The sequence below is a fragment of the Poromitra crassiceps genome (assembly GCF_964638095.1).
Source record: "Poromitra crassiceps genome assembly, contig: HAP1_SCAFFOLD_305, whole genome shotgun sequence".
NCBI lineage: Eukaryota > Metazoa > Chordata > Actinopteri > Beryciformes > Melamphaidae > Poromitra > Poromitra crassiceps.
This window is the reverse complement of record NW_028152096.1, coordinates 189,408-210,869: the sequence shown is the minus strand read 5'-3', so window position 1 is coordinate 210,869 and position 21,462 is coordinate 189,408. Positions and strand designations below refer to the sequence as shown.

The window sequence follows — 21,462 nt, the reverse complement described above, 5'->3', positions numbered from 1 at the left end:
AGATGGTACAAACACCTGATGCCTCTATTGGCGCCCCGGGAGTGACGGGGCGTTGTGTGTGAGCATGCATGTATGAAGGATGTGAAGGGCAGGATGGGATGGGAAGTGATTTAAAGCATAGAGTCTTCCTGACTGAATTTAAGCTACATTGCTGTGTGTGTGTGTGTGTGTGTGTGTGTGTGTGTGTGTGTGTGTGTGTGTGTGTGTGTGTGTGCGTGTGTGTGCGTGTGCGTGTGTGTGCGCAGAGTTGCAGCCGTCAGCTGGTGACTGTGACCTCAACCTGACCAATGCTGAGTTCATCCAGTTCTACTTCATGTACGGCTGCATGATCGCACCTAGCAACCCTAACCAGGGTGTGCTTCTGGAGTACAGCTTGAACGGAGGGATCAACTGGCACCTACTGACCGAGATCTTCTACGATCTGTACACCAAGCCTGGGTGGGTCCATTCACCATCCACACATTCATTTCACTTTACATCCTGAATACTGTATGTGCTGTCGAGCATGTACTTGACAAATAGCTGTTTGTATGTGCAAGAAATATATTGGACTTGCATTGTGGACAGGCAAGAGTATATGTAGTATTATGAAAGGCCTACTGTATGCCTGCTCTTTCTGTATTAATACATAGTTCATGTCTGTCTTCAGGTTTGTCAATGTGCTGCTGCCCCCTGCTGCCCGTCAGGAGGGAGTGCGTGTACGCTGGTGGCAGCCACAGCATGAGGGGGCGGACCACAGTGATTGGGCACTGGATAACGTCCTGATCGCAGGCTCAGACCCACGGGCTCAGATCTCGGATACCTTTGGAGGCGTGGCACTGCCCAACCACGAAAGAGCTCCTGCTGATGGGACCCCCACAGGCAGGACAAGTCAACTCAACGAGCAGGAGGAAACCCCCATAGGTATACTGTAGCAAAGTTAGATCTGGGGGTCTAATTAATTTGTCCCAGTCAACAATCGAATATCATTTTATTCCATGTTTTTTTTGTTATTATAACTTTTTTTTTTTTTTTTTATTGAGTTTCATTTTCCGAACAAGTATACATAAAATGGACAAGACTTATACATAAAAGACATACATAATTATAAGAAAAAGAAAATGACAAAGAAAATTACTTTTTGGGTGCTACGTTCATGTTTTCCTTTTCATCCAGTGAGTCCGTCAATCGTCTGTCTGTTATATCAGTTATCTTCGTCACTGTTTTGGGATTTGAATATTGTCCATTTCTCCCATTTTTCTTCCAGCTGTTGTTCCTGTAGTCTTAGTCGATATATCAGTTTCTCCATGCTATAGATTTCTTCTATTATATCCCTCCATTGCCCTTGAGTAGGAGGTTCTACTTTTCCCCACTTCCTTGTGACAGCTTTTTTACTAGCTATTAACAATATTTTGATCAGATATCTATCTCGCAATTGTACATTTCCTTCAGTGAAGTTACACAGGTAAAGTACATTGTAACTCTTAGGGATATCATCATCTTAGTATTTTCTGTACAAACTTATGAATCTCAGTCCAATACAATGTTAACTTGTGACAATTCCAAAATATATGTGTGTGATTTGCATCTGTTGTTCCACATTCTCTCCAACATTGTGCATTTATATTTGAATATTTACTCTTAACCTTGGGCGTGATCAAAAACACGAATCAGGTTTTTCCAAGAGAATTCTCTCCATACCCGAGAACTGGTGGATGTTTGGTGTATTGTCCACATGTTTAGCCAATCATCAATCACCCATCTCTGTTATTATAACTATTAATATCAAAAGCTTTTACCTTTTGCATGTCTGCTCTCTCTCTCTGTCTCACTCTTTCTCTGTCTCATATATCTGTCTCTTTTTCCGTCTTGCTCAGTGAGCGATCACTGGTTGTTCTCAGAGGACTGCACAGTGCAACGCTTCTGCAGCTCCCCTGACGGGGTGATGGTGTGTGGCAACGTGGATGGGAGAGAGGTGTACGCTGTCACACATGATACTGTCCCTGACAAGGGTTGGGTCATGCAGTTCAAGGTAACTCATGAGCCCACTAATGAGTGCGTTTACATGCAGACAATAAACCGTTTATTAGTGGATTTCTGGAGTTACCTGATTATTCAAATGCTGATGTAAACAGCATAAACTGATAAGCTTTATCCGTTTATGGCCGTTATCGGGTTATGAATAAACCGATAAACATACCTAGGTTTTTGGCCAATAACCTGTCTTTTCAGTGCATGTATACAGCGTATCAGGTTTCTTGTGGGTTTATACATCTGCGCATGTACAAGTTGCATGTAAAAAGTTGAATTACCGCCGCCTTCTGGAGAGAAATCCGACTAATTGACTGAATCATGTCAACCTGGGTTTTTCCTATTGTCGGATTATTAAAGTGCATGTAAACGCAGAAATCAGATTATTGCCATGAACTGATTACTCACAGTTATCAGTTTATTGGTGTGCATGTAAACGCACTCTGATGCGATGGCAATGCAAACAGCTGTCCCATGATATCATATTGCACCTTTACACGCATTTGAGAGTGGGGAGAACCTATTCTGTATGAAAGTGAAATAATGTTCATCAATATCTGTGTGTTCATTTAGACGGCGGTAGGCTGCAGTGTGCCAGAGCGCCATGCAGACCGGCAGGTCCATGTCCAGTACTCGGTGGACTATGGGGTGACCTGGAAGTACCTGGTGCCCCAGTGCCTGCCTGCTGACCCCCGCTGTGGGGGGCAGGTCTCCCAGCCCTCGGTCTTCTTCCCTGCTGCAGGCTGGAAGAGGGCTGTCTACCTCCTGCCGGACGGCCTGGCTGACAAGTGGGTTGAAGTTGAACTTTAACAAACAATACAGAACATACAATAAAACATGACGTGACAATAAATAAATAAATAAACATGACAATAAAACATCAACTACATCAGTGATACTCAACTGGCGGCCCCGCCCCCTGTGTGGCCCACGATGGAATTGCAAAAAAATAAAAATAAAATCCCAGTGCACCTGAACGCAACATGCAAGATACCCGCTGAATAAGTGTCCAAATGTTCATGTCATTCTGGCCAATACTCCACTTCTGTTATAACGTTCAGTCTGGAATATGGAATATCTTTCAATAATCTATGATTTAGCTGCTAAATTGTCAAATACTGCCGTCTGCTCGCTACCCAGGCACTTATGTATGTACTTAACCTAACTAACTATCCGGTGTGCGCAACATTGTCGGACTGGGCTCCGGCTGACACCCCAGGGGCCTGCGGTCCGCTACGGAAAAATGTATATTGATTTTGTTGACTGGCCCCTGGCCTTCTGTCATTTCGCGAAGGTGGCCCCCGGGCAAAGCAAGTTGAGTATCCCTGAACTACATCAACAAGAAGCAAATGCCTCTCAAGTCCTGCTCCAAGTTCTCCCATCGTCTGCCTTCACTTCCTTTAGATTTAGCATGCGTTTCATATTTGAATGCCATGAGAAACGAAAAGACTGCTGTGATATGAATCATGAAAATGATATGCACTTAAAACACACTTACACTATACTGTATATGAACAGAAAGATTCAGCCACACTGTCTTTGTGTTTCTGCTCCTCAGGCCGGTGAGGTTCAGATTCTACCAGCAGCACTCAGACATTCAGTGGGGTGTGGAGAACTTCTACATCGGGCCGGCGTGTGACGGCCACTGTGGGGGACATGGGGACTGTCTGGACCAGCGCTGTCTCTGCGACCCGGGATTCACTGGACCCAACTGCTACGCCAGCACTGCTCTGAAGGTAAAGTGGAAGAGCCTAAATCCTCACAGTCGTTTTTGTTTTTAAATATCTTTGCTCATGTCAAGAACAGATTAGAATAAAAATAGAATCCATCTGTCTGAGCTGGTCCTTGATTCTAGCCTCTCCTCCACCCCCCCCCCCCCCCCCCCCTCTCTCTGACCCCCCCCCCCCCCCCCCCCCCTCCCCAGGCATCTCTGAAGGAGCGTTTTGACTGGGAAGGGTCAGCCGGGCCCCAGTGGCAGGTGCTGGAGGGCGGTCGGCCCTGTACAGACTGTGGGGTGCTGGTGGAGGGGACGGCCCTCTACTTCGGTGGGGCCGATGCCAGACAGGCTGTCACTGCTGACCTGGACCTCCGCGGGGCCAAGTCAGTACTCGGCTTCTGTCAATAATTGCAATGAAATTCAGCACATACTTCTTCTCTCCATGTTGTACTGTTGTTCTACTGCATCATTAAGCTGCTTGTCATTGTGGTTATAGGTTTGTGGAGTACTGGGCCAGGATAGGAAGTGAAGATAACGTGACCATGTGCCACCGTCCAACCTGCCGTAAAGAGGGAGTGCTGCTGGACTACTCTACTGATGGAGGTGCAGTGCTAATATAACATACAGTGTACTGTACGTATGTCCACTTGGACTCAAGGAGGAACTGATTACTATCTGGTGGTCAAGGTCAAGGTCACTGAGTGTGACCTCACAAAAGACGTCTTTGGCCATAAATCAAGAATTCATACACTAATTATGACAGAATGTCACACAAATGTCTAATAGGATAAAATTAAGTGGTGACATTATATCCAAAAGTTCAAAGGTCAACTTCACTGTGACTTCATTCTACAAAAACGGTGCAAGTGCTGTCACTTATTTTTGCAGATAGCAAAATCCTATCTGACTGAATAATCATTCAAGCATGATTTGGACTCCAAGATACTTGTATGAATCCAACCTCTTGAGTTCCTCTCCCTGGATGACAACCAGGACAAGGCTCCTGTTCCTCTGGTAGTCCACCACAAGCTCATTGGTTTTTGCTGATATTTGAGCTTCAGGTGATTGTCATTGCACCATGTGATCTATCAGTCCTCTCCTCTTAAAAAAAAGAAAAGAAAAGTCTCTAGCTGAAGACAGCATGTTTCTCACTGAGAAGTACTTATATTACTGGAAACATACATGTCAATACTCTATAGTGTAACTTCCATTTCGCCACAAAATACACATAATAATAACTTTTATTAGATTCCTTCATTACATATATTTTACGAGTCTGGACAGACATGGATGTAAACTGCAACTTGACTTGTTGGCGGGGGGATACAACCGCAAGGCGGTTATTTCTTCTTCTTTCTCTCTTTCTCTCTCTCACCCTGTCCATATCCGTTTCTCAGGCGTGTCATGGACCCTGCTGCATGAGATGGACTATCTGAAGTATGTGTCCGTGAGGAGAGACTATATCGTCCTCCCAGAGGGCGCCCTGACCAACGCCACGCGCCTGCGCTGGTGGCAGCCGTTCACCATCTCCTCTGGCCTGGCCTCCCCCAGCCTGGAGAGAGCCCAGTGGGCCATAGACAACATCTTGGTGGGGGGCTCAGACATCAACCCGCCCACACTGCTCGACACCTTCGACGATGGTGAGATTTCTCTGGGCTCAGAGACGGGGACGGGTTTGCGTCGGCTCATTATGATTGGAGGGTGAAAACTCACAAGTCGAAATGAGTATTTGCCTCGTTTCGGTACTGGTTAATAATTTGTATCTTAACACATTCACTGCCAGCCGTTTTTTCAATACTGTAGGTAGGTTCTGCCAAGGTTTTTTTTTGAGGATTCTGGCTCATCTTTCAAGAGCCGAGGATTCTTTTCTGCTAAGATTTTGTGAACACAAATGATCTCAAAAGAACTAATAGAATGTGTGCTTTCTCTGTCTAAAAGAGTTAGTTTGTAGAGTTAGTAGTTATGTAGGCATTAGCAGTAGAATACAGCATGGTTTCAGCGTCTGAAAATTTATTCTGAGATAAATGGCTTTTTGTGAAATTCGATAGAACAGTCACTTTAACCATTTATTTTTGGCGTAAGACGTCAGACATCTAAACAATAGTTTTGAACAGTAATTTCCTCCATAGCAGCAGGAAACCCCCCTCTCCTTCAAACTCCTCCCTCCGTGGGTGTGTCTCTGGTGGCTTTGCAGCATTTGTCACAAGCGAGGCTCTGCCTGTCTGTGCTGCCTGGCTGCTGGCGGCTGCTCTTTGGGCGAGTCTGCATGAGTCGTTTCGGTTGTGAGCTCAGCTGCAATGAAGCTGCGTGCGATTGTGGGCTGTCTGCCGGTGTTTCAAAGTGTGTTGCACGCATAATCTATTATGCAAATTTGCAATCCCCCACCGCCAGCTCCCAGTGCGATAATGCGCGAAAGCGAAAGCGTTTTCGCCAATCCATTTTACAGTATGAGAATGGTTTCCTCGCGCTTTCCCCTGCAGTTTTGGCTCGACTTTTTCTAGTCTGGAGAGCACTGTCGCCACTTAGTGGGTCGGTGGAATGGGTTGTACACGTTCGGTGGCTCCAATATTTTTATAGGAGACGTGGGGGGCGTTGATCCACGTCCCACCGTCAATTTTTTTTTTTTTTTTTTTTTGACGAGTCAACTCGTCATTGGCAGTCAACCGTTGGATTTTTTTTGACGAGTCAACTCGTCATTGGCAGTGAACGTGTTAAAGGTCCCATTCCGTGCAAAAGCTGTTTTTACTTGTAAATGCATATATACTGCTGTCAGCCCTCCCTGTAATGAGTGGTCACACGCTCAGAACTGCCACAGTTGGATTTGTCCCTATCCAGCGTCCCCCTGCAGTCTCCTCCAAGCCACACCCCCAAACGCTTCGTTTGCCCAGAGGGGAATTGGGACGTCACTAGCTTCCTCCTGCATACTGCGCGGGTCTCTCTCACACAAGCTACCTGCACCATTTAGTCTATAGCCACAAAATTAACACTTCTAGCTGGAGCGACGCCAACTGTACGTGATCCAGCAACTGCAGAGGTGCATTCGGTAAGTCTAGGCATTTTGAGATGTCCTCTTTAGCATAGTACCGTTAAGTTAACGATAACTCGCAACCTAGCGTGCTGGTCCACAGACGCTAATCTGATTGGCCGCTGGGAGCCTGGGGCGGGCTCTCCCTCAGCGGCCAATGGGAACTGTTAGTTCTGAATATATTATAGAAACAGGCCATTCTTGGGAAGCGACGAGATGAGGAAGTGAGAACTCCGTCACAACAAACGGGGTTGCTATATTTTCGACAGATTAATCCAGAATCATGTTTTATGGACCAGAGACACAGGTTTTTAAGAGGTTACAGCTGCACGAATTGGGACCTTTAAGATTTTGGAAATTGTATTGAATCTCCTTCCTCCCTCTCTCTTTGTGTCTTTTGCCAGAGGGTGTTTCTCATGAGGAAAGCTGGAGTTTCTACCCTAACGCTGTGCGTACAGCTGGCTTCTGTGGGAACCCGTCCTTCCACCTGTACTGGCCCAACAAGAACCAGGACAAGACGCACAACATCCTGGCCACTCGTGAACTCATAGTGCAGCCTGGATACATTCTGCAGTTCAAGGTAGCGCCCGAGAACGTCTCAACTCAACTGCTGTCTTTAATCTTGTGTACATGGTGTCTTCAGTCCTTCATTATCTTTCTCTATGGTGCAGATTGTTGTTGGATGCGAGGCAGACACCTGTGAAGACCACCATTCTATCTTGCTGCAGTTCAGGAAGGACGCGAGGTGAGAGAAACGGGGGTTCCTTTATGAAAGATGTTCCTAAAAAGATGAAAACGTCCTCACGCTTCACACCATTTCTTTAGGGGTTGTTGAAAGTCATAACAACAGTTCATCACAAAATAGCTTCTGGGTAACTTCTAAAGAGTGTAAGAGAATCCCCCGTGTTGTTGTTTCTGCCTTTAAAGATGATTTGATACATGGTTCATGCATGGAAACACATTGTACAAGAACAGTTTTCAGCTCCCGCTCTCCCCCCCCAGGTCTGACTCGTGGCAGTTGGTTCAGTCAGAGTGCCTCCCCTCCTCCGTCAACAACGTGGGCTGCTCTCCCTTCCAGTTCCACGAGTCCACCATCTACAGCCCAGTCAACAGCTCCACATGGACCAGGGTCACCGTGCAGCTGCCCGACCATGTGTCTTCAGGGTAGGAACATGCATCTTCATAGTAGGAACATGTGTCTTCAGGGTAGGAACATGCATCTTCATAGTAGGAACATGTGTCTTCAGCGTAGGAGCATGCAGATTTGGCTTTTGTCCCTAGCACTGGGAAATATCACAAATTATCACCCTTTGGATATTTTTTTCTTTTCTGTCTTTGAATGCCAAATTGTGTGCTGCTGATCTCTCGATTGCAAGCCGTGAGTTCTGTAAACATCTTGTGATTTGTTATTCATATGTCCAGGGCCACCGAGTTCCGCTGGATCCAAAAGGAGGGGACAGGAGAGCGTCACGGCTGGGCCGTGGACCACGTCTACATAGGAGAGGCCTGTCCAGGACTCTGCAGCGGCCATGGCTACTGTACCAATGGAGTGGTCTGCATCTGTGACGAGGGGTACCATGGTGGGCCACAAACAACATATTAGATTCAAACTCGTAGCAACAAACACCGTTCTTTATCATTGAACCTGTTGAGCTGAGAGGTGTTAGTCTAAGTGGAGTTATTCAAATTACTATTGGTGGTAAAAAAAAGTTCCATAAGTGATTAAACATTAAACAATTCTGAAGAAATGTCTTGGACACTCGGAGTTGGCCAAAGTTCCTTTTTTTGCGATATATATTTTTTGTACAAAAACAATGTAGACATACAATCAGTAATACAGCATTGTACATGTATGAAAGTCATAAATCAAGGCACTGCATAAGGACTGGTCAGTAGAGTGTAACAATAAAATAGCAGCTCTACCAAGAGCACAATTCAAACGTCAATCTGAGTCATTATACTGTGAATGTGAATCCCGGTATATTCGCCCAGACATACATCTGGACATACATGAAGCAGCATATCCATATGTTACCCTTAAAAGAAAAATGGGGGGCTTACATATTCTCATACATGCCAAAGTTGCTATTTTATGTACGCTTTACTTTACAAATCATGTCAGCACCACAGTCGCCAGTTGTGTCATCTCTTCTCTCTCTCTATTTCGTCACCCTCTTCTCTCTCCTCACTCCTCAACAGGTGACGACTGCTCCCTGTCCAGCAGTGACCTGCCCAGCTCCATCAAGGACAACTTTGAGTCTGGCAGCGTGTCTCAGGAGAGCTGGCAGCTGATCCAGGGCGGCGGCGTGGGCAGTGGGTGTGGCCAGCTGTCCCCCCACGCCCACGGAGACTCGCTCTACTTTAACGGCTGTAAGATGAGGCAGGCTGTTACCAAACCCCTGGACCTCACCAGAGCCAGGTACAGGTACTACCAAAACATATCAACTAGTTATGTGCACGTAGCCTACACCTCTGGAGTCGCTGCTTAACACCACAGCATACAGTACAACAGACGGAGAGTCAGGGGGTGTCTGGGTAATGTAGAGGTAACATCGCCTAAAGGCTGCTTTATGCTCAGTGTGCGAACTACGGGGGAGCTGGGGGGGCGTTGGCTCCCCTAAAAAAAAATGAGACCCCCTGAAAACATGACTTGTGAAACTTTGGGGGGTCTCTAAAATATTGACTATATATATATTTTCCCTTTGTATTTTCAATGTTTTTCCTGTACCTTATCATGGATTCTGCATAAAATTACGCGATTTTGATATGATTCCGAGTGTGCTTAATCACTGTCGAATTCACAGTAAGGATATACCAAAATGCATGTTATTCTCGCCCTCACCACATCGAGCGTGGTGGCGCTGCCAGCACAGTAGGTGCAAATCAAACGTCACTCACGCAGGCAGGTGGAGTCAGCCAGCCTGGCATGCTCTGTTTTTTATTTAATGCTGCTCACATTGTCTCTCTCCCTCCCTCCCGTGCGCACGACAAGAGTGTCTTTGAGCGTGCAGATAAACTATAGAGATCATACTGTGATTTTGCTTTTTAGAGCTGCATGCGGTGTGCAGGTTTGATGTGGTTTGGTCATTAGTACTGCTTATGATACTGTAGCCTGTATCGGATGTGCTGACTGAATCAGACTGTGAAGAGAGGCAGTCCTCTCTGAAAAAGCGCAGCAGCTGTCCGCACCGAGGCGCGCACGCGTCCGGTTGCACCACCACCCCCCACCCCGCCCCCCAGGGCCGGGCACGTCAAATGACGTAAATTTGTTGGGCGTGGTTATTCGCTACCTCCGTCGGGCGCTCGCCTTGTGCCTGATTTTTTTTCTCACAGTGCGACCTCCGCACGGCTTCTCTCCAAACATGGCCGCTTTCAAGCCACTGAGCCCTGAACACTGAGCTGTGTTTTCCCCACATTTCTTGACCCATGTGGTAGGCTATAAACTTTGATTTGCAACTGTTCGTTTTTAGTCATTTCACCAAGTAAATGTGTTGTGTTGAGAGCATGATTGAGAGAGATTAAAAGCAGCACAGAGTAGGCTATCAGGGCTGAGAACTAAAACGGCTTTCAGTAAAAACAAGTTTGGTGATTCATTCATGTGCTGATGTACGGTCGTTTGAGAGTGAAAGCGCACTCAGTACTGCACATAATAGCGTTTCATTGCGACTTTTCACGGGCTGTTCTCACTATTACCATTGTACAATACATGCTGATCACTTGGCTGATCACTTCTGAGTATAACAGCATCTGCCCCAGCGCGAGGTCTGCACGGTGACTCGCGGAGACTCGCGGAGCTCCACCCCCACGGAGCTTGCTCGAGTATAATGAGCCCTTAACACCGCGGAGACCCGGGTTCGATTCCCGGCAACGGTACATCCGGCTTGGTCAGATGTTCCTATACTGGCACAATTGGCCGTGTCTGTGGGCAGGAAGCCGGGTGGGGCATGTGTCCTCCTGGTCGCTGCACTAGTGCCTCCTCTGGTCAGTCCGGGTGCCTGTTCGGGGGGGAGGGGAACTGGGGGAAATAGCGTGATCCTCCCATGCCCTACGTACATCCTGCCGGTGAAACCCCTCGCAGTCAGGTGAAAAGAAGCGGCTGGCGACTGCACATGTATCGGAAGAATCATGTGCTCGTCTACGGCTTTCCCCAGATCGGCAGAGGGGGCGGAGCAACGAGCGAGACAGCGGGGGGAGTACAATAGACCCATTTCATGGGGGCCATTTTGTGCCGAAAAGACAGGGTAAACACAGGTGCAAGCAACACACTAATGAGGGTTTCCAAATTCCAATCATTGGAAGTTGGAAACCCTCATTAGTGTTTTGCTTGCACCTGTGTTTACCCTGTCTTTTCGGCACAAAATGGCCCCCATGAAATGGGTCTATTGGGGAGAAAAAACGTCTATTTCCTCCCTCACATCTTCCCTCCCCCTCTATCTGTCCCCCCCCCCCCCAGCAAGATCATGTTTGTGCTGCAGATCGGCAGCACATCGCAGACAGACAGCTGTAACATCGCTCTGGACCAGGCCGACACGGTGGACCGGGCCGTGCTGCTGCAGTACAGCGTCAACAACGGGGTCAGCTGGCACGTCATCGCCCAGCACCAGCCCAAAGACTTCATCAAGGCCCAGAGGGTCTCCTACAACATCCCACTGTGAGTGACACATAGAGAGGCGTACAGGCAGACAGACACAGGCACATCACTACTATGATATTAAGTGTTTGACCCTCACTCATCACATTTGAACCCAATGCCGTAAAGACAGTTGGGAATGGTGTGAAACCGTTTGACCTTTGACCTCATGTCTCCCATTTTGGTGTCTCCAGAGAGGCGAGGGTTAAAGGGGTGATGCTGCGATGGTGGCAGCCACGCCACGCCGGCGCAGGACATGACCAGTGGGCGTTGGACCACGTGGAAGTAGTTCTGTGAGTACCCGATCGCCAGTCGGGGCCCCTGGCGCCCCGCCCCCAGACTGGCCCTCCTGACAGAGCCCCAGTCTGCCTTTGCCTCAGAAGTGATTTAGTGTTTTAGTCTGCGACCAGGGTCGTGAATTTGGAAGACAATTCCAGCATCCGATTATAGTAGGAAAAAAGGAATAGCAAAATTGGAGTTGCAAAGTTTCTGCAGGTCACCGAACATATTATGCAAAAAAGTCGACACTTAGATAATTCGTACATATTCTTTACATGCCGCTGATCATGAAGTGTTTTGAATGCATTTCCTGCATGTTGCTGTGGGTAACAGAGCAATGTTCCCTCATGATGTGGGGGCTAATTCAGGCTTGTACCCAATGCATTTCAAATGCTACATACAGTCATGTCAAATGCACTCTAGCACTTGTACAATCGATATAGAGTGATGTGTCAAGTTACACACACACGCACACACACACACGCACACGCACAGACACACACACACGCACGCACGCACACACACACACACACACCTAACCTGAGCTGTCCCTGGTCTAGTGTGGCCATGACCAACTCCACTCCCTCTCTCTCACTCACACGGTTTTCAACAGTGTCTGCTGAAAAGAGTGATGGTGATCCTCACACTTTGCTCTTTTGTTTATTTCTTTCTCTCTGTTCACCTGTTCACTCCTTCACTCACTCCTCCTCCTCCTCTTCACTCTTTTCTTTTGCATCCCACATGCCTTTCCTCCCTGCTGCTTATATGTATATCACTCCCTCCCTTGTTTGATCATGTGCTGATTATTCACTCCTCTGCTCGTGCTGCCTTGTGTCCTCCTGCTATTGACCTCTGCTTACGTCATGGTCCTCACGCCTTTCCTTCCTACCTTGCTGCTCTCCTGTCCTTCCTTTGCTCCAAAACCCCCGGGTCCCTCTTTCTATTTGTTTGCCTCCCTCTCTGGCATACAACGGATGGACTACTGCTATCTCCACCTCTACCTGTCTCTCATGGACTACTGCTATCTCCACCTCTACCTGTCTCTCATGGACTACTGCTATCTCCACCTCTACCTGTCTCTCATGGACTACTGCTATCTCCACCTCTACCTGTCTCTCATGGACTACTGCTATCTCCACCTCTACCTGTCTCTCATGGACTACTGCTATCTCCACCTCTACCTGTCTCTCATGGACTACTGCTATCTCCACCTCTACCTGTCTCTCATGGACTACTGCTATCTCCACCTCTACCTGTCTCTCATGGACTACTGCTATCTCCACCTCTACCTGTCTCTCATGGACTACTGCTATCTCCACCTCTACCTGTCTCTCATGGACTACTGCTATCTCCACCTCTACCTGTCTCTCATGGACTACCGCTATATCCACCTCTACCTGTCTCTCATTTCCTTCCATCTTTGTTCCATTCCTTCACTTTCATTCGCTCTCCACCACTTTCGGCTTCTCCTCTACTTATTCTCTCCTCCTGATACTTGGGTTCTTCCTTGAACCTTCTTGACCATCTCTCTGCCTCTCCTCTCTCCCCCCTCCTCCCTGCTTCGGGCCCCCTCCGCCTGCCTCCCCAGGCCGGGGTTTCTGCCCCCCCAGACCTTTCTGCGAGACAGCTGCCCCCTCCTCCACCTGCCCCTCCCCTCTCGCGCTCTAACCTCTGCTCTCTTCTGTATTCTGCTCCCTCTGGCATGGCTGTAATGTCAGGTAAGTTCTCCGCCACTTCCTGAATCCCCCCCCCCCCGGTGCCCCCAACCCAACTTCTCCCTGTTACATCGCGCACCCCCTCCCTCACTTTCACTGTCACCCAGCCCTCCCCTCATCATCACCACCACCATCATCTCCATGCCTTCACCTTAACGTAAGCCCCAGTCAGGCCAATAGAGCTCATATTTTTATCGGCCGACCCGAAAGTTAGCATCGCCCCAGGTTTTGATTATTGCCGAAAATAACAAGTTTTGTTCAGCAAGATAATCTTCACAAATGAACAGAACTTCTATGATTTCTGAAGCGTAAATGTGATCGACAGAAAACGCTTAAAAAAAGTGGTGTTCATTTGTGAAGATTATCTTGCTGAACAAAATGTGCAAGTATCATAAACTTTTGTTAACCATATTTCAGGCATCATAACCACAAACCCATAAAAAAACCCACACTGACTTTGATACAAACTCATTTCTGGGTTTTGGGACTCCTGCAGCACTCTATAAGCAGGCCAGCCACCCCACAGTGTCCAGGTGGAGGCGCTGCTGACAGAATGAAGCAGCACGCAGCAATCCACACAGGAACACATCTTTAGAGAGAAAAACAACATAAAAATGTATTGTATAAAAATAGAAAATCATGACCTGTTGTGGAAGGAAATAATTAATGGTGAAATCATGAACGCTTGGCGCAAATATTCTACTTTATTTTCCAATCGTGAAATAATAACTCCATTCCTAAAAGTTGGTTTGTTAACTTAATTCAACACAATGTCACCATCTGAGGATACATTATTGTATTATGGCTTTGATGTGTAGTTTATAATTCTATTTTTCGTATATTATCTTTTTAATGCAAAGAACTTACACATACTGGTATGTACAAATGTCAATGGTATTGTGTTTGTGTGTATATGTGTGATGTAATCCATCACTATATCTGTTGTGTTCTTGCTGCTGCCTCTATGAGACACCGCTCTAGTGTCTTTGACCCAGCTACTAATTCAGCCCACCAGCTGACACACACAGTCCAAGGATTCTATTTGAAAAGGACTTTATCTCATTCAAGCATTGAACATCTTTTTTTTTTCCATTCACACACACCGATATCAGTTGCAATGCAGGGCATCTAGCAACATTAATTCCTGCTACAGACACATTTGGCCAGAGATATAGTTTCACCTGACGAACCTCCATCCAGTTCCTTGCATGGCTTCACGGATCGACTGTCAACGCCAGCTCTCCATCACTCCTACACTCATGGCTGTCTGTCTACGGCCAACCACACGATGATAAGAGCCAGGAGCTCCCTCCGTGCTGCCCCCTGCTGTTTGACAGAAAAACACACACAGACGATCCACTTCATCAGTCGGGCCCCTCTTCCACCTTCACACCCCCACCCATCACCACACCAGCCACACACTCCCCATCCCCTAACCAGTCCCACCCCCGACCCCCAAACCCCCACCCGCTTCGCAGAGGCCCCTGCCTGCCCTGGCTGCACTCCTGGCTCACTGGCACCGCACTGCTGGATGGAAGAGGCAATGAACAGGCTAAGCAAAAGCGATCTTCCCGCAGCTTCTCTCTGTGTCTCTTAGTTCAATATCACTCCTTCTCTGCTCACAACCCTGCATTTTGTTATGCCTTTTTGTTTTGTTTACATTATTTCCCTTTCTCCCATGTGATGGCTGTTCCTCTGAACTCTGACCTCACTCCCATGTGATGGCTGTTCCTCTGAACTCTGACCTCAAACACTCCGGTAGAGCAGGGTCAGAGTTATTCAACCCTCTAGCATCTGTAATCGTAGTATGTTTGTAAACTCTGTGTCCCGTGTCTCGTCTTGTGACATTTTGGTCTCGCACCGCCATTCGATACATGTAGCTATAGTTCTACCGCCATTGTCCACCCGTTATTAACCGCCTCTCATATGTACAGTAGTGTAAAGAACTCCACTTGTGTAGAGTAGCGCCACCGCCACCCATCCTCTGAGCCATCATCAGCCATGTTGAGTGTTTGAGGTTACGCCTGAAACCTGACTGAAAAATGGCCGCATGAATGTGTGTGCATGGATGAGAGGGGGCGTGGCATGGATGAGAGGGGGCGTGGCATGGATGAGAGGGGGCGTGGCATGGATGAGAGGGGGCGTGGCATGGAGACGTCTGCATTTTTTCCGCCGCCCTTTTATTCGATCACTAATGGCCACACCCCTTTCTTCCCCCTCCCCCCCCCCTCTCACTGTCTTTGTATCCCCGCAGCACTCGTAAGCAAAACTACATGATGAACTTTGCCAGACAGACCGGCCTGCGCCACTACTACAGCTGCAAGAGGCGGGCACTGCGGCAGCATGCCTGAACCCGCCGAGAAGGGATTTGCCCCCTCTGACCTTCCAATCACGACCATCATCGACCACGCCCACCCGCGCACATCTCCGCCCGCGCGCACATCTCCGCGCTCTCCCGACAACACGTCATCAACCCTGTCGAGTCCCATCCACCGCTGGATTCCAGTCCGCCTTAGACCTCCGTTCCCTCCCACCCTCTGCCAGACACACGGGCCCATCTGTTCAGTTTACGCTGCAGCCAATCAAAGCCTTCCCCCCCCAACCACGCGAGTTGGCGGGAAGGAGACTCGGAAGGAAGGAGTGACGATGCGGCCATTTTTGTTTACTTTTCCCCCCCCATGGACTCAAAAACGGGAAGAAAAATAGCTATTTAGATGCAGGAAATACAGGCTTCCACTTGGCCCCAAATCAACTCCATTTTACGACTGACTTGGACGATATTGATCTCAAAACAACGCTAGGACGCCCAGAAACGCCGCAGACATCGCTAGGTGAGTGGCCAAATCTTAATTAATGCCAGGAAATGGCTCCAGGTTAAAAAAAAACGAAATTCTCCTTTAAGAGGAATAACGGTGATGACGATGCTACAAAAACAAAAACAGAAAAAAAGAGTACTGTGTTCTTGCTGTTCTGTGTGTCTGTGGGTTCTTTTCGTGATGAGTTGACTGTGGTGTTCCGTTCGTTCGTTCATTCGTTTTCTACTAATTCATGCTTTTTTGGGGGGGTGGGGCCCGGTTCTGTTCCCTTTTTCCCCCCGTTTATCCAGAACGGATGTGGGCCAGTCGGAACACGCCCCGCCTCCACGGCAAGAAGGAAAGAACGATTTGCACGACGGGGAAAAGAGAAAAAAAGAATTAAAGACTGAACAATGATTTTTTTTATTATCGTTTTTTTTATATATGTTGGTTCCCGAAAAATACAGATATTTATGGTAAATGGTTCTCCACGTAACCTATTTAAGATGCACTGTGCGTGAAATCTGTATGTTATTTTCTAGTGTTAAGTTATTAGGCGGTCGAGTCAGGCTCTCTGACTGCATCTCCCCCCTCTATCTCTCTCTCTCTCTCCTTCCCTGTTCTCTTATGCTGTTTCCCCCTCCTCTCTCTCTCTCTGCTGATTTCTGATACCTGAGGCTCTATCAGTGTTGTTTTTTGAAGTCTGTGTAATATGGACCCTCTCCCCTCAGTGTAACTCCAGTATAGCAATCTCCTGTATATATATGTATATCCACTATGGGGAGACCCAGCAGCCTTATAAAAGGGAAATAAAGAACTGTCCAAACCTCATGCTGTACACGCACTGCTCCAGCTGCTCTCTTTCTCTCTCGCTGTGTGTGTGTGTGTGTGTGTGATGAGAATAAATGTGGATTTAGATTTCAGATCAAAATATTTATTTCATGATTTAAAAAAGATCTTTAAAAGCAAGCTTATTTGCTTAGATAATGTTCAATATTGAATTCCATTGAAATGGAATCTAGCCGTCACATGGGTGCACACAGTCACACCTCAGTGTCGTTAGACTGGGCATGTCATTCATTGAGTTAGTACAGCAGCAGGCATCACTGCATAGTAGTACCTCTGCAGACATCAGCATAACTCCATGCTGAGCCTACAGGAGATGTCAGTCTCCACACCGCTCACTGTGCGTTGGCCCCCCACACTCAGGTCCTTCACATAATCATGTTCCCCTGTGAAATTAACTCCCTTTCTGAGAGGCTCATGTTAATGTGATGAGGAGTCTTTAGTCACCAGCTGCCCAGGAGGATCACAGCTATTGTGAGGATGACGGGGAAGCGTTTGGCCGTGATGCAGGGGCCGGAGTTACAGTAATCCCAGTGACAGCAGGCGAAGCTCATGGTGTAGACGGTTCCTTTGAGGCGGATGCTGTGCACCTGGCTGCAGTGGCCCTCCGCCATGCAGCCGTGGGCCGACAGGGCGCTGTAGTTGCCGTAGCGGCCGTCCGCCCGGAAGCACAGCTCGTCGGGGGGGGCACTCTGTCACGATGAGCTGGAAAGGTGTGCTCCCTCTCCAGGACGGGACTGAAGAAGCAGAGAAGGTTGTCACCACGCAGCGAGGGCAGGGACAGGTAGAGCCACATGACAGCAGCATGCAGGAGATGAGACATGCTGGGCCTAGAGGGCAGAGAGAGAGAGAGGCATCTGGCATTCAACTGAGTGAGGGTTTAAAGGAACACTCTGCCCATTTTCAACCAGCTTTGTATCATTAGAACATCAGTAGTATATCAGAAAACTGTAAACTGTTTTGAAGTCTGTCATTTAATTTGACAGTTATTGAGAGTTGATTTGAGTTAATGAGTTATTAATTTGAGTTAGTGTGGACCAGTGATGTCACTGGTCCACACTTTAAGACTCAATAACTGTCAAATTAAATGACAGACTTCAAAACCGTTTACAGTTTTCTGATATACTACCGGTACTGATGTTCTAATGATACAAAGCTGGTTGAAAATGGGCAGAGTGTTCCTTTTAACCAGTGGCGGGTAGGGATGTGATGAGAACCACCAACAGTGTCAGATTAACACAAAACAACAAAGTATATAAAAAGGCCTTTTACAATTCCAAGGTCTCTGGTCCATGATGGGAGCATAATTTTTGGCAATGCATGCTCCATATAAAAATAGCTTTGGGCACAAAAATAGCACACAATAGGACATGTAATATAATAATAGTAAATGTGTTTTTATACAGGGGGAAAGGACATGTCTCCAACATGAACAGTGTCACACTTTTGTAAAAATATTTAAAATAATAATACGCATATTAAAAAGGACAGAATCTGTCACCAATAGGATAAAGGCCAGGGTAATGAAGTAGAGCAGGTAGGCTAATCAAACATACAATTTAGATATGAACAATCTCCATCTCCTCCCCTCCCCTCTACCCCTCCTCTCTTCCTCACCTCCCTTTCTCCACTTGCCTATCTGGCCCAGAGTGGACAGATGTAGTGAAGTAAAAGTAGATTACTGGCTCAAAAATATACTCGAGTAAAGAGTAGAAGCAGTTTAAAAAAAATGAACATGAAAAGTACTTCCTTAAAAAAAAACACTTGTGTGACTGATTTGTAAGTCTTTACTATCCACCCCTGAGTTTACAACATTTTGGCCTTATAAATCAAGAAATTATTCCTATCCTTCTCTTTTTCATATTTAACTTAATTCAACAAATGACACTTGACTCAATTTCTGCAGTGTTTTACCAAGTGTCTTCACCAAAGAATCTCTGAGCAGCGATTGAGCTTCCTTGGTGTTACTAACACACAGGTGTCAAGAATTTCTACTGATTGTCACTTTGAAAAGGCTCACTGCTAGGGATGCACCGATATGAAAATTTTGGCCGATGCCGATAACCGATATTAACATTGCTGTTATGGCCGATGACCGATATTTACCGATGTCGATATGATCTGTATAAAACCACATTTTTATGATCATCACATTTTGTACATACTGAAAAACACATGTTAACACTGAATTTGAAAAAGTTATGCATTTCTTTATTTGCAAAGCCTTTGGAAAAGCCCATAAATCATAGATTTACTGCATTATTTCATATCAATGTGAAGAATTTGGCTGATAATGATAACCGATATTAACATTGCAACATCTGACCGATACCGATATGACCGATATGTTAAAAAATGACCAACATCGGCCGATACCGATATGATTGCCGATATATCGTGCATCCCTACTCACTGCGTTTGACTGGAGATGAGCTGACAAAAATATTATTTCAGTGTGCGGCATTATAAACAGTACTGACAAGACTTACCTGCACATTCTAAAGATGTTAAAGCCCAATCACTTCTCCTGACAGATCTCTCTGCTTATTGACTTGGAGCACATCCTGCACACAGGCCACACCTTTTCAACACACCTGCTCATAAGATCTGCACAGACCAACCAGTCTGAATGGGAGTTTCCTCTTGATGCCTTTATTTTACTCCATTTATCAGTTACCACACAGGGAATGTCATCATCTTACTGTTCTCAATGTTTATTTGTTTATTTGGACGGGACAGTGCAAAATTAATGAACACAGAAACCATGGAACAGATAATAAAACCTGGAACATAATAAAAGTGTAAAAATTGCCGGATTTAGCACAAGGCTAATTTCCATCCGTTGTCCCCAAAAAACAAAACAAGAAACATAAAACGTAAAACATAATAAAACATACATAGAACATAGGTAGCAGCAGTACACTCAAAAATACGTAAAACATAAGTAGCAGCAATACACTCATGTACTAGGAGGATGGCAAGTCCACCTTTTCCTCTGGACAAAAATACAATCACAAAACAAACTGACCATTTATCCCCCCCCCCCCAACCTAACATCAACAACCCATTGATACCTGATGCAGCATTTGTGTGTGTATCCCTTTAAGACCGCGAAGGTCTTAAAGGCATGTCCATCCATGCATTCATTTCATCTAGACTAGACTACTGCAACCTCCCTTTATTCATATCTCAATAAATCATCGGTGGTTAAACACCAGTTGATCCAAAATGCTGCTGCCAGACTCCTCACCAGGTCAGAAAAGTGATGCCATATCACCCCCATCCTAGCCTCACTGCACTGGCTCCCGGTACAACACAGGATCCATTTTAAAATCCTCGTCTTCGCATTCAGATCCCTCCATGGCCAAGCCCCCGCCTATATCTCTGACCTCATCCACCCCTATGCAGCCAGCCAGTCTCTGAGGTCATCCGACCAAGAGCTCCTGGTCGTGCCCAGGACCAGGCTCAAAACAAAAGGCGACAGAGCCTTGGAAGTGACAGCCCCGAAGCTCTGGAATGCCCTCCCCCCCGATCTGAGAGCCGCTCGCTCTGAGCTCTCGTTTAAAAAACTATTAAAGACTCACCTGTTTAGACAGGGTTTTTAGTCATTCTTAGCCATTGTTTTTTACCTGTTCATGCTCTGTGTATGTTTTTATGTTTTTGCTTTTTCTTGTATTGTTCCTGCACTTATATTTCTGTGTTGCTGTTTTAATGTGTAAAGCACTCTTCGTGCTGGGAAGGGTGCTATATAAATAAAGTTTTACTTACTTACTTAAAGGCATACACACACACAAATGAGGGATATACACGCAAATGCTGCATCAGGTATCAATGGGTTAATATCACATAATGCATTTAACAAAATGTTTTGTGTATTTTCTTTCTCCAGAGTCAAGGTAAGTGCCTATATGGCTAGCAGGCCTCTCCCCAGTCCCACGATGCAGTGGCAGGTGCTGTAGTGTGGAGGGCCTTAACATTAACAACGTTTCCAAAGTCTGCGTAACCCGGCTTTGCCTTTGGTCGTTCCCAGCAGCTCCTTCAGGCCTTCAGGCTTGGGTGGGACCATGATGGACTATCGGTGGGACACTGGTCTTTGCAGCAGCAGGTCTGGCTGACTTCATGCTCCACTCCCTGGTAGGAGACACCCTCACGGGAGCTGAGGCCAGCCGTGTGGAGGTCAGGAACCAGCTTGGACCCCATGGATGTCTGCTCAGACTAATGTAAACACACACACACACACACACAAGTTAAATCAGAGTTAAATAGGAATCTTTAAGTTTGAGATTCATATCATATCATAATCGTATAGCCTATATTCTTCAGTTGCAATGAAGGTGTTTTTGGCTTTTAATATGTACAGGTTTGTGTAAGTGTAGTTCACCTTGGTTTTCTTAAGGAGCGTTCACACCGAGATATTTATTTTTCGCTCTGTCGCTCAAGTCAAC

General features: G+C 46.6%; 1 pseudogene across 1 annotated transcript in view; it reads left to right on the top strand.

The window, feature by feature from the left end:
• Positions 1 to 15,727, top strand: part of LOC310771018 (reelin-like) — a 39,913-nt pseudogene extending 24,186 nt beyond the window's left edge. Inside the window, exons 27-42 of the transcript in view lie at positions 246 to 438; positions 650 to 903; positions 1,857 to 2,011; positions 2,584 to 2,798; positions 3,569 to 3,746; positions 3,935 to 4,110; positions 4,224 to 4,330; positions 5,125 to 5,367; positions 7,157 to 7,332; positions 7,424 to 7,497; positions 7,755 to 7,916; positions 8,175 to 8,332; positions 8,952 to 9,171; positions 11,206 to 11,403; positions 11,577 to 11,675; positions 15,631 to 15,727. The product of the transcript in view is annotated as a reelin-like (transcript). The remainder of the gene's footprint in view (positions 1 to 245; positions 439 to 649; positions 904 to 1,856; positions 2,012 to 2,583; positions 2,799 to 3,568; positions 3,747 to 3,934; positions 4,111 to 4,223; positions 4,331 to 5,124; positions 5,368 to 7,156; positions 7,333 to 7,423; positions 7,498 to 7,754; positions 7,917 to 8,174; positions 8,333 to 8,951; positions 9,172 to 11,205; positions 11,404 to 11,576; positions 11,676 to 15,630) is intronic.
• The last annotated feature ends 5,735 nt before the right edge of the window (positions 15,728 to 21,462 follow it).